At 42.2% G+C, this 10,922-nt stretch overlaps 1 protein-coding gene and 3 non-coding genes across 4 annotated transcripts in view; 3 read left to right on the plus strand and 1 right to left on the minus strand.

Annotated features, from left to right (window-relative positions):
- Positions 1-10,922, minus strand: part of ALKBH7 (alkB homolog 7) — a 511,499-nt gene that overhangs the window by 34,416 nt on the left and 466,161 nt on the right. The window lies entirely within an intron of this gene.
- On the plus strand, positions 4,854-5,017 carry LOC121924463. The gene has a single exon (XR_006102607.1). It is a non-coding gene; the product is annotated as a U1 spliceosomal RNA (small nuclear RNA).
- LOC121924464 lies at positions 6,648-6,811 on the plus strand. Its single transcript, XR_006102608.1, has one exon. It is a non-coding gene; the product is annotated as a U1 spliceosomal RNA (small nuclear RNA).
- LOC121924467 lies at positions 10,526-10,689 on the plus strand. The gene has a single exon (XR_006102611.1). It is a non-coding gene; the product is annotated as a U1 spliceosomal RNA (small nuclear RNA).

Consider the following 10,922-nt stretch of genomic DNA (forward strand, 5'->3'; position numbering starts at 1 on the left):
CAGCGCCCACCTTTGTGGTTGTTGTGTGCCTTCAAGTCATTGACTCATGGTGACCCCATCACGGGATGGAGGAGGTTTGCCATTGTCATTCTCTGAGGTTGAGAGAGTGTGACTTGCCCAAGGTCACCCAGTGGGTTTCCATAGCCAAGCTAGGAATTGAACCCTGGTCTTCAGAGTCACAGTTGGACACTCGAACCACTACTCCACACTGGCTCACAGAGGTGTGTGTGTGTGTGTGGGGGGGGGGTGTTTTGTACCATCAAGTCACTTCCAGCTTAACAAGTTTTCTTCAGAGGGGGTTTGCCATGGCCATCCTCTGAGGCTGAGAGAGTGTGACTTGCCCAAGGTCACCCAGTGGGTTTTGTAGCTTGTTCTCCAGAGCTATGTTTATATTATGGGAACCAGTACACCATGCTGGCTCCCATAATATAAACATATTAACATAGCGAGGATGACTAAGCAGCAACTGTCATACTCTGGACACATCATAAGAAGAAAAGACTCTTTAGAAAAGACAATAATGCTTGTTAGGGTAGAAGGCAGTAGGAAAAGAAGAAGACTGGTTTAGCATAATTGTATATTATTTTAGTATTTTAGCATTTTATAGTGTGGTGTTTTATCATTCGTTTTTAATTGTATATGTTATTTTGGTGGAAAGGGCGTTATAAATAATAATAATAATAATTATTATTATTATTATTATTATTATTATTATTATTATTATTATTATGAATGATTGAATATTTTATTACGGTGCACAGCCAGCACAGAAAGAAAAAGAAAAACAGTGACATCAGATCAGTATACAGTATGCTCATATACACGCGGCATAAGCAACGTATAGTTACAACACCAACCATGAGAATATCCGAAAAGTAAATTGGGTGTATGTTTTTTTAAAAAACGATACCAGTCCAGAGTGTAGATATGGGTAGATAACTATAAACAGACCTATCTCCTGGTGTAAACATTTCAAGGTCATGGTTTCAGATTATCCTATTACTGTATATTAAAAGTTATTAAAATATAAAACTTGTACAAATTCCTATATATTAACATAATCAAATTAAACAGAGTTGCATAGTACAGATTTAGATGATAAGGCAATTCTTACATAATCTATCTGCAGCAATTATAGCCATTATCATTACTATGATGACAGAATTAGAGGTGACTGGACTCAGTCAAGAAAGCCATTGCGACATTGCAAGACCAGAGCAGCCCTGTTGATAACAGGATGACTTTGGGGGTGCATCTACACTGTAGCAATAATGCAGTTTGACAGCACTTTAACTGCCGTGGTTCCATCCTACAGGATCCTGTGATTTGTAGTTTTTGGAGGCACCAGCACTGTGGCAGAGACAGCTCAAGACTTTGTAAAACTACAGATTCCAGGATTCCATGGGATGGAGCAACAGCACTTAAAGTGGTATGAAATGGCATTATTTCTACAGTACCAGTGATCTACTATTTGTAGGGCTGCAATAAATCAAAGTAGACTTGATGGCAATGAACAACACCATAATTAAGCAAATCATTTGGGAACTCACATCTTCCAGTCCTTTTTCTAAGGATGGTCAAGTATTTGGTGAGCTGTGAAGATACTATAAGTGAAAGCATTTTGTATTGTAAGCAAAAGATTGGGAATTGAGACTGCAATATTAATCAGTTCTCCCTACCATTCTAAGTCATTTTTAAGACAGAAAGCTGGTTTACGAAAGAATTCAGCTCCATACATTTTTATTTTTCTGGACTAGTAAATCCTGGTAACAATTGCTCAACTTTTGCTATGAGCTTCGTACAGTGATATGATTGCATATTTGGGACATTGAGATGGGCTCTGGTCTTCCATCCAGGTTTTAAGGTACCACAGCTCAGGCTGAGGGGATATCACCCAGCATTTCACAGACAAAACTGGGACAGGTGTGGCCAAGCAACATCAGAGTGGGTCAAGATGGCAAAAATAGGAAGATCACAGTCAGGAGAGGCTGCAGCAGTTTGTTTGTTTTCCTAAGCATGCTGGAAAAAGCAGGTTTGTGCCCCCTTCTCTCTGAGCTAACTGAATGCAAACTGCTTTGGTACATTGTTGTTATTATTATTTACTTATATCCCGCTTTTCTTCCAATATAGGGACTCGGCCCGAACAGACTGGCCAAAATAAAGCTGCTTTGGGTCACTTTGAAGGTATGCTGTTTAAATGACACACGCGTCCTAAGAGGCCAGAAGCTACGCCAAAGCTACGCTCCAGTCCTTAGGACTGGAGCACAGCTTTGGCGCAGCTTCTGAACTCTTTACATGTGTGTGTCATTTAAACAGCATACCTCCAAAGTGACCCGAAGCAGCTTTATTTTGGCCTGTTTGGGCCATCAGTCACCAGGACAGGGGGTGGGGAAGGTTGGAGAAAACAAAGTAGAGATTAATAAAGTAGAAATTACAAATACAGCTAGGCTGTGACAGAAAGACTTAGCAATGGGTAATTACAGCCAGCCCTCCATATTCATGGATTTTTTATCCACAGATTCAAACATCCACGGTTTTAAAATATTTTTAAAATATATAAATTCCAAAAAGCAAACCATGATTATGATCTTACTGTACCATTGTATTTAATGGGACTTGAGTATCCATGGATTTTGGTATCCCATGTGGGTAGGGTTGCCATAACCTGGTTGCAACCGGGTTTTTCCCGGTTTTGGCTGCACCTGCCCGGTCACGGCACGGGTGCAGCCAAAAACCGGGAAAAGCCCGGTTGCAGCGGGGTTGCTGGGCAACCCTGGGGCCTCGCTGCCCTCCTCCTCCTCCACCGCGCATGGCCGCGCAGAGGAAAAGGAGGGCAGCAAGGCCTGGGGCAGAGGAGACTACAGGGAGGTGGTGCCTCCTGCTCGCAGCCGCGCCAACCTCCCCGCCTCCCTGCAGCCTCGCGCCTTCCTCCGCGGCCTCTGCAGGGGCCGGGGAAGGAAGGCAGGCCTCGGCACTCGCCCGAGGCCTCGCGCCTTCCTCCGCAGCCTCTGCGGGAAAATGTAGGACAAAGTTTTCAAATGTAGGACACATATTTTCCTGTGTCCTACATTTGAAAAATTTGTCCTACATTTTCCCCGTTTTTGAGGTCCAGAGTTATGGCAACCCTACATGTGGGTAGTGGAACCAAACCCCAGCAGATACCAAGGGCCCACTATATAGTTGGCTTTCTATATCCACAGATTCTTTATCCATGGATTCACCCATCTGCACTGCAGAAATAGTGCTGTTTGACACCACTTCAACTGCCACATTTAAATGCAGTAGAACTCCTTGGAGCTGTAATTTGTTGTGGCACCAGAGCTCTCTGGTAGAGAAGGATAAATATATAATGGAACTACAGATCCCAGGATTCCCTAGTATTGAGTCACAGCAGTTAAAGTGATGCCAAGCTGCTTTGCTTCGGCAGTGTAAATGAGTGTGCCAACACTTTCCTTTTTTGTTGCACGAGGAAGAGTAGGAGAGAGGAAGGAAGCAACTTTAAGATTAACTGGTTTTTATTTTTCCTTGAGTTTTCATGGATTTAAGCCTACTTCTTCAGATTCACAGTGTGAATGCTCAGGTATATACTGTACACAGATATGGGAGTTGAATGAAATGTAATAGGAGCAGATGAATGCAAATCATTATTCTTGTCCTAAATTTTCCAAGGGCTGCTTACAGTGATACAGGTCTTTTAGATCTTTAGAGTGGTCAATTACTGTTGACTACAGTAGGCCCTTGGTATCCTCTGGGGTTTAGTCCCAGAACCAAGGTGACCAGACATCTTAATTTTCCAGGATATAATCTACATTTCAAGCTTTAGAAATGTGCAAATTTTTCTGTAATATTACTCACATTAATCTAATAATCTGTCCAAGAGGAACTTCAAAATGTTCTCCATTTTGAGCATGACTATCAAGGACGGATTTATATTAGTGTTTTAGCTTCTAGTTTGGAATGTCCTACATTTTTATTGAATTATGTCCTACATTCTGTGGCACCTTGGCCTCCTTTGTGGTTAGGACATCTGATCACCCTATCCAGGATGCCAGGGGATATGAAAATCCATTGATGCTGAAGTCCCATTATGTACAATGGCATAGTAAAATGATATCCTTTATAAAAAATGGTAAAATCAAGGTTTCCTTTTTGGAATTTATTTATTTATTTATTTATCAGAATATTTTCAAGCCATGGGTGGTTGGATCTGTGGATAAAAATCTGTGGATATGTAGGGCCAACTGTACTTCTTTTTAATGTCATTTTAATAGGTAGATTTTAGTTGGGGCCAGCAGTGCATCATTTGATGCTGCGTCTCAGACAGCAAAATGTCTTGGGTCAGCCCTGACCAAAGTTTGGGCTATGGAAGAGCAAACAAAAGCCAAAAGTTTTTTTTTTAATGCAAAATGGCAGAGAACCTAGCCAGTATGAAAAGCTACTGCATTCATTGTAATTGCTTCAGGCATTTCTTTTCTTAGTAAGGTGGGAGGTAGGATAAGGATCAAAATATCCCCAGAGGTGGAAGGGGAAGAAATGCCTGAGCTCCAGCCTCCACCTCCCTTCTCTCTTGCAGCACCAATGAACCAGCTAGCTGTGTGGCTGCCTGCAGTCTATGTGGGAAGGAAGCAACCACATGTGAGCATGCAAATGTGGGCACACCAGAGCATTATGGGAGAAAAATGGGGTGCAGGTCAGGGATTGTGTGGTACCCCAAGACACAAATTAGCAAAATGGAACATGGCAGCAGTGCCAATCTGTCAGGTGAACCTCCCAGCAAGTCCTGTAGGCTGGCCACTGTGACCTGAGAGGGAGTGGGAGAGAGGGACCAGGAGGCATTCAGGCGGCTCCAACTCATACTTACCTGGCAGGGGAGACACCATGATCACGAAGGTGGTTTTCCCAGGGTGAGGCTCATCCATTGCACTCCGGGTGTGCTGACCCCTGCGATTTCCCCAAATGCGGGAAACTCGACTGCATAATTTGTGGTAGTGGGGGACTGCGTTCGCGCTTTCCCCTGAACATTCTTGGTTTAAAGATAGAAAATAATATGTTTTGTTTTGTTTAACTGACCTGAAGTCAATGTTATCTGTTCAAGGAACCATTTGGTTATACATCTTGAACGACTAACTTTGGTGCCCAGTTGTATATCTTTACATTTTGCAATTTTGTCTTTCTTGCATAGCTGCCCTTCCCATTCCACGTTTTCTTCCTATTTCTTGGCTTCAGTTTCCTGCTATCTTTAGTCCTCCTCCTTCTGACTCTAATCCTGAGTCTAAACTTTGGAAAGTCCACCCAGCAGTATAAACTAAACATCTGGGAATCTCATACTCTGCTCCCCCTGTATTATTCCTAGGGCAGCCATGTATCTGATGACTAGTATTATGAGGATACTGGATGTATGTAAGTATTTATCGAAATTAACACCATACCCTAAATATACTGTAAATGCTAAACAATACATAAGAAAATCTGCATTGTCTATGTGAAAAAGCAATATACAATTGAAACACAGAAATGATTGCTTTAACTATTTCTTCTGGTGATAGATTCCTCTCAGACCTCAGTTTTTGGAAGAAGGACAGTGCAAACATATCAAATGGATGATCTCAAGGTCAGTTATATATAAAGTTGGCAAATTCTGTGATAGGTATTGAAAAGAGGTATGACTTCTAATACACTGTGTCTACATGGATACTGTGTGTCTGTGTAACTGCTCTGGACTAACTGGTTTAGTCCAATAGGTGGGGAATCCTAAAGGAATTATTATTATTATTATTATTATTATTATTATTATTATTATTATTTATATTTACCCCTGCCCCTCTCCGCAATGCAACATGGGCTTTTGGGGGTACAGTTTGCAGGGGGGAGAGAGAATTCAGAGACACAGCCGTGTTAGTCTGAAATATCAGTATGTAAAGGGATCTTGTAGCATCTTTGAGACTAACTGGGAGAAGGACATTATAGCATAGGCTTTCATAGACATGGTCTGCTTCCTCAGATGCATATAGTTAATTGGAGAGAGATTGCTGGAGAGGGATGGAGCTACTGTTCCCAGGGACCAGTGGGAAATGACTGTGTTCTTGGTGTTACGCTAAACAGCATGAAGATCTCTGAGACAGGAATGTTCAGATTAAAATGATTCTTTGACATTACGAATCTGGCAGTGAAACATCATGGGTCTTGGGCTATGGAAAAGCAAACAAAGGCCAAAAGTATTTTCATTTTTCAAAGGCTAAAAATCCAGAGAACTCAACCATTATACAAAATCAGCTACAGCTGATCTTGCTGCTACAGCCATTCTAGCTGCGAAAGACAGAGGAAAACCTATGCAAGCTGGAGAGAGAGGAAATGCCTGAGCTCCACCTCCCTTCAATCTTGCAACACCAATGGGATGCGTGCAATTGCCATAGAAAGGAAGGGCCAGACACAATCATGCAAATGTGCACACGCCAGAGCATTATGGGAGAAAAATGGGGTGCAGATCAGGGATTGTGTGGTACCCCATGACACAAATTGGCAAAGTGGAACATGACAGCAATGCCAATCTGTCAGGTGAAGCTCCCAGCAAGTCCTGCAGGCTGGTCACCGTGACCTGAGAGGGAGTGGGAGAGAGGGACCAGGAGGCATTCAGGCAGTCCCAACTCATACTTACCTGGCAGGGGAGACACCATGATCACGAAGGTGGTTTTCCCAGGGTGAGGCTCATCCATTGCACTCCGGGTGTGCTGACCCCTGCGATTTCCCCAAATGCGGGAAACTCGACTGCATAATTTGTGGTAGTGGGGGACTGCGTTCGCGCTTTCCCCTGGTCATTCTGGTTTAAAGATAGAAATTGATATATTTTGTTTTGTTGTTAACTGTCATGGAGTCAACCATGATATCCTTGGCACTCTTCTCCAGCATCATATACTGAATGACTGTTTTTGATGCTCAGATGTATATCTGTAAATTTTACCACCTTATCTACTTGTTTTATAGCTGCCCTTCCCATTCCATGTTTTCTTCTGATTTCTTGACTTCAGTTTCCTGCTGTCTTTACTCCCCCTTCTTCTGAGTCTAAACCCGAATGTAAATTTTGGAAGGTCTAACACTGAAGCTACCCAACCGTATAAACCTTGTATAATCTGTATAACAGTATAATCTGGGAACCCCATCCTCAAATCCCCCTGAATTAGTCCCAGGGCAGCTATCTATCTGGGAACTAGTATTATGAGGATATCGGAGGTATGTAACTGTGCAAATTTATCAAACCTTTCTCTGAAAGTTTGAATCTCAGACTTTCTCTGAGACTGGGTGTTTCCATGGCTGAGAGTTGTAGTCAGTACTCAAACCACTACACCACCTAGCTAGCTCTTATCGAATAATCAACATTATACCAATTAAAAGATCAGAGATACCAGGCATGTTTTAGAATTCTTTAGATGTTTCATCAAGCTGGATGGTAAATAAAGCACTTGGGGGAATTGTCTAGTACGGTGGACCCTGGTTATACTCTGGAGTTTGGTGCCAAGATCCCCCCCATGGATAACTAAATCCATGGGTGCTCAAGCCCCATTAAATATGACATAGCACAATGGTGTTCCTTATAAAAAATGGAAACTCAAGGTTTGATATTTGAAATTTATTTATTTTTTTTAACCTTTTCAAACCATGGATGCTTGAATCTGTGTATAAAAAATCCATGTATAAGAAGGGCCAACTGTATACAAAGCAGCCTAGTATACAAAACATCTGATTACAATCCTAGTACTGTATTGAAAGCAAGACAAAACGGCAGAGACTGAAGCCAGCATCTGGGAAGGAGGGGGGCAAAGTGTGAGCCATACATATGGCCTCTGGAACCATTTTTATAGCCCTCAGGGCCCACCATTGGTAGACGAAGAGTTAAAGTGTCAACATTTCAATTTTGTTGTTGTTGTTCCCAAATGCCTTCTGGGAGGATGCAGGCATTCCCTCGCACCCACCCAACGGAAAAGCCTTTTAAAAAAATGAAATAACTTTCAGTCACTTCCTATTTTCAAAAAAAGGCCTCTCCTAGCCATAATATAGCTCAGGGTGGCCTGAAAACATGACCAAAATGCTCCCACAGACCCTAGAAGGCATTTGGAAAATTTGGTGGAAACAAATTTGATGTTTTTCGCCCCGGAGGGGTTGTGAGGAGTACATCCTCCAAGGTCTCTTAATGGGCTAATATGGGCATCTCGCCTTCCACAGTTGCCAGGACATGATCTAGATTCAGAGGAGTTGGAAATGTAGGGATCTAAATTTGTTAGAACGAGTGTGGCATGGTAATTTGAGTGTTGAACAATGATTCTGGAGATGAGGGTTTGATTCCTTGGTCAGCCATGAAACCTAATGGGTGACCTTGGGCAAACCACATACTCTCAGCCTTAGGGGAAGACAATGGCAAACCTCCTCTGAACAAATCTTGCCTAGAAGACTTCATGACAGGTTTGCCTTAGGGTTACCATAAAGTGGAAATGAAGATGCACAACAGCGACGAGACCATAGCCCTAAGGAATGCTGGACCTGCAACACTGGTGTATGTGTTGCCCACTCCAATGTACCAGTTACACAAGTGGTTTCCACATACTCCTGAGCTCCTCCCAAAGCGTTTTGGGGAAAAGAAAGAAACCACAGAAGATTTCCTAGAAAAGTAAGTCCAAAACACACTGCAGAAATAATCCAGTTTGAGACCACTTTAGTTGCCCTTGCTCAGTGCTAGGGATTCCCGGGAATTGTAGTTTATTGTGGCACCAGAGCTCTCTGACAGAGAAAGCTAAATGTCTCACAAAACTACAGTTCCCAGAATTCCCTAGCATTGATCCAGGGCAGTTAAAATTGTCTCAGACCAGATTATGTCTGCAGTATGATTCGGACCATAGCTGCATGTAAAATGAAATACAAGTATACATGACAGGTTAAATCAGTTTTAAATCTTTTTTTCCCATTGTACTTTTCTTTTAAATATTAATATTGCATTTTTAATATTTTAGTATTGTATTGTAATATTGCATTTTGCATGTTATATTACCGAAGTACTTCTAAATGTTTTATTGTCTTGTAAAGCACCATGTATATGGATGGCACTGTATAAATAAATGATAACAACAGCAACAACTGTGACCAGCATTTTTATCTTTCTGTCTCTAGATTTGGAATGATTTTATTCTATGGAGATATCTTTCCACATGACACTGCTTTGGAAAGTCTAGCACTCAAGGCACTCAACAGTATAAACCAACCTTCTGGGATACTCCGCACAACTCCTATACTTATTTCAAGGGCTGTCGTATAGCTGGTAATGAGGATACTGGAGGTTTGTAATCTTTTATCAAAATTAACACCATCTCCTCAATATGCCATAATTGTTAAGCAATAAATAAGATAAAAACTGCACTGTCTATGTAAAAAAGTGATATGCACATTAAACAGAGTGATAATTGCTGTAATTATTTCTTCTTGGGGTAGACTCCTCTCACCTCAGTTTTTGGAATGTTCTATGAAGAAGGACAGCTGTAAACATATAAAATGGATGAACTAAAGGTCAGTGCTATAGAAAGTTGGCAAATTACGTGATAGGGATTGAAAAGAGGGATGGCTTGTAATACACCAGGTCTGCGTAACCGATCTGGACTAACTTGTTTAGTTCAGTGGGTGGGGAATCCTAAAGGAAGGGGCTTTCCGCAGACCATTTGAAGGGGGGAGGCAGATTTCAGAGCTACAGCCATGTTATTCTGGAATATCAGCATGCAAAGGGATCTTGTAGCACCTTTGAGACTAACTGGGAGAAAGACATTGTAGCATTAGCTTTCGTAGACTTGGTCTACTTCCTCAGATGGAGAGAGAGAGCTGGAGAGGGATGGAGCTGATGTTCTTAGGAAGCAGGAATTTGGGGTTTAAAATGTTGAATTATTGGGTTCTTGGGGTCACACTGCACAGCATGAAGGTCTCAGAGAGACAGAAATGTTCAGAGAATGATTCCTTGACATTTGGAATCAGCAAAATGTCTTGGGTTGGTCCTGACGAGACTTTGGACATGGAAAAGCAAACAAAATCCAAAAGAATTTTGATTATTTAAAGGCTGAAAAGACAGAGAACTCAGCCAATATACAGAATTGACTGTAGTCGATGTTGCCACAGCCGTTCTGAATTCCAGATGATTCCAGGGAGGAAGGCTGAGAATGACAAAGGAAAATCTATGCAGAGCCAGGGGCAGGGAAAAATGCCTGAGCTCCACCTCCCTTCAGTCTTGCAACACCAATGGGATGCCTGCAATTGCCATAGAAAGGAAGGGCCAGACACAATCATGCAAATGTGCACATGCCAGAGCATTATGGGAGCAAAATTGGGGTGCAAATCAGGGATTGTGTGGTACCCCAAGACACAAATCAGCAAAATGGAACATGGCAGCAGTGCCAATCTGTCAGGTGAACCTCCCAGCAAGTCCTGTAGGCTGGCCACTGTGACCTGAGAGGGAGTGGGAGAGAGGGACCAGGAGGCATTCAGGCGGCTCCAACTCATACTTACCTGGCAGGGGAGACACCATGATCACAAAGGTGGTTTTCCCAGGGTGAGGCTCATCCATTGCACTCTGGGTGTGCTGACCCCTGCGATTTCCCCAAATGCGGGAAACTCGACTGCATAATTTGTGGTAGTGGGGGACTGCGTTCGCGCTTTCCCCTGATCAATTCTGGTTTAAGGATAGAAATTGATATGTTTTGTTTTGTTGTTTAACTGACCTGAAGTCAATTTTATCTGTTCAAGGAACCATTTGGTTATACATCTTGAATGACTAACTTTGGTGCCCAGTTGTATATCTTTACATTTTGCAATTTTGTCTTTCTTGCATAGTTGCCCTTCCCATTCCAAGTTTTCTTCCTATTTCTTGGCTTCAGTTTCCTGCTATCTTTAGTCCT

Source organism: Sceloporus undulatus, chromosome 2, assembly GCF_019175285.1.
Source record: "Sceloporus undulatus isolate JIND9_A2432 ecotype Alabama chromosome 2, SceUnd_v1.1, whole genome shotgun sequence".
NCBI classification, from domain to species: domain Eukaryota; kingdom Metazoa; phylum Chordata; class Lepidosauria; order Squamata; family Phrynosomatidae; genus Sceloporus; species Sceloporus undulatus.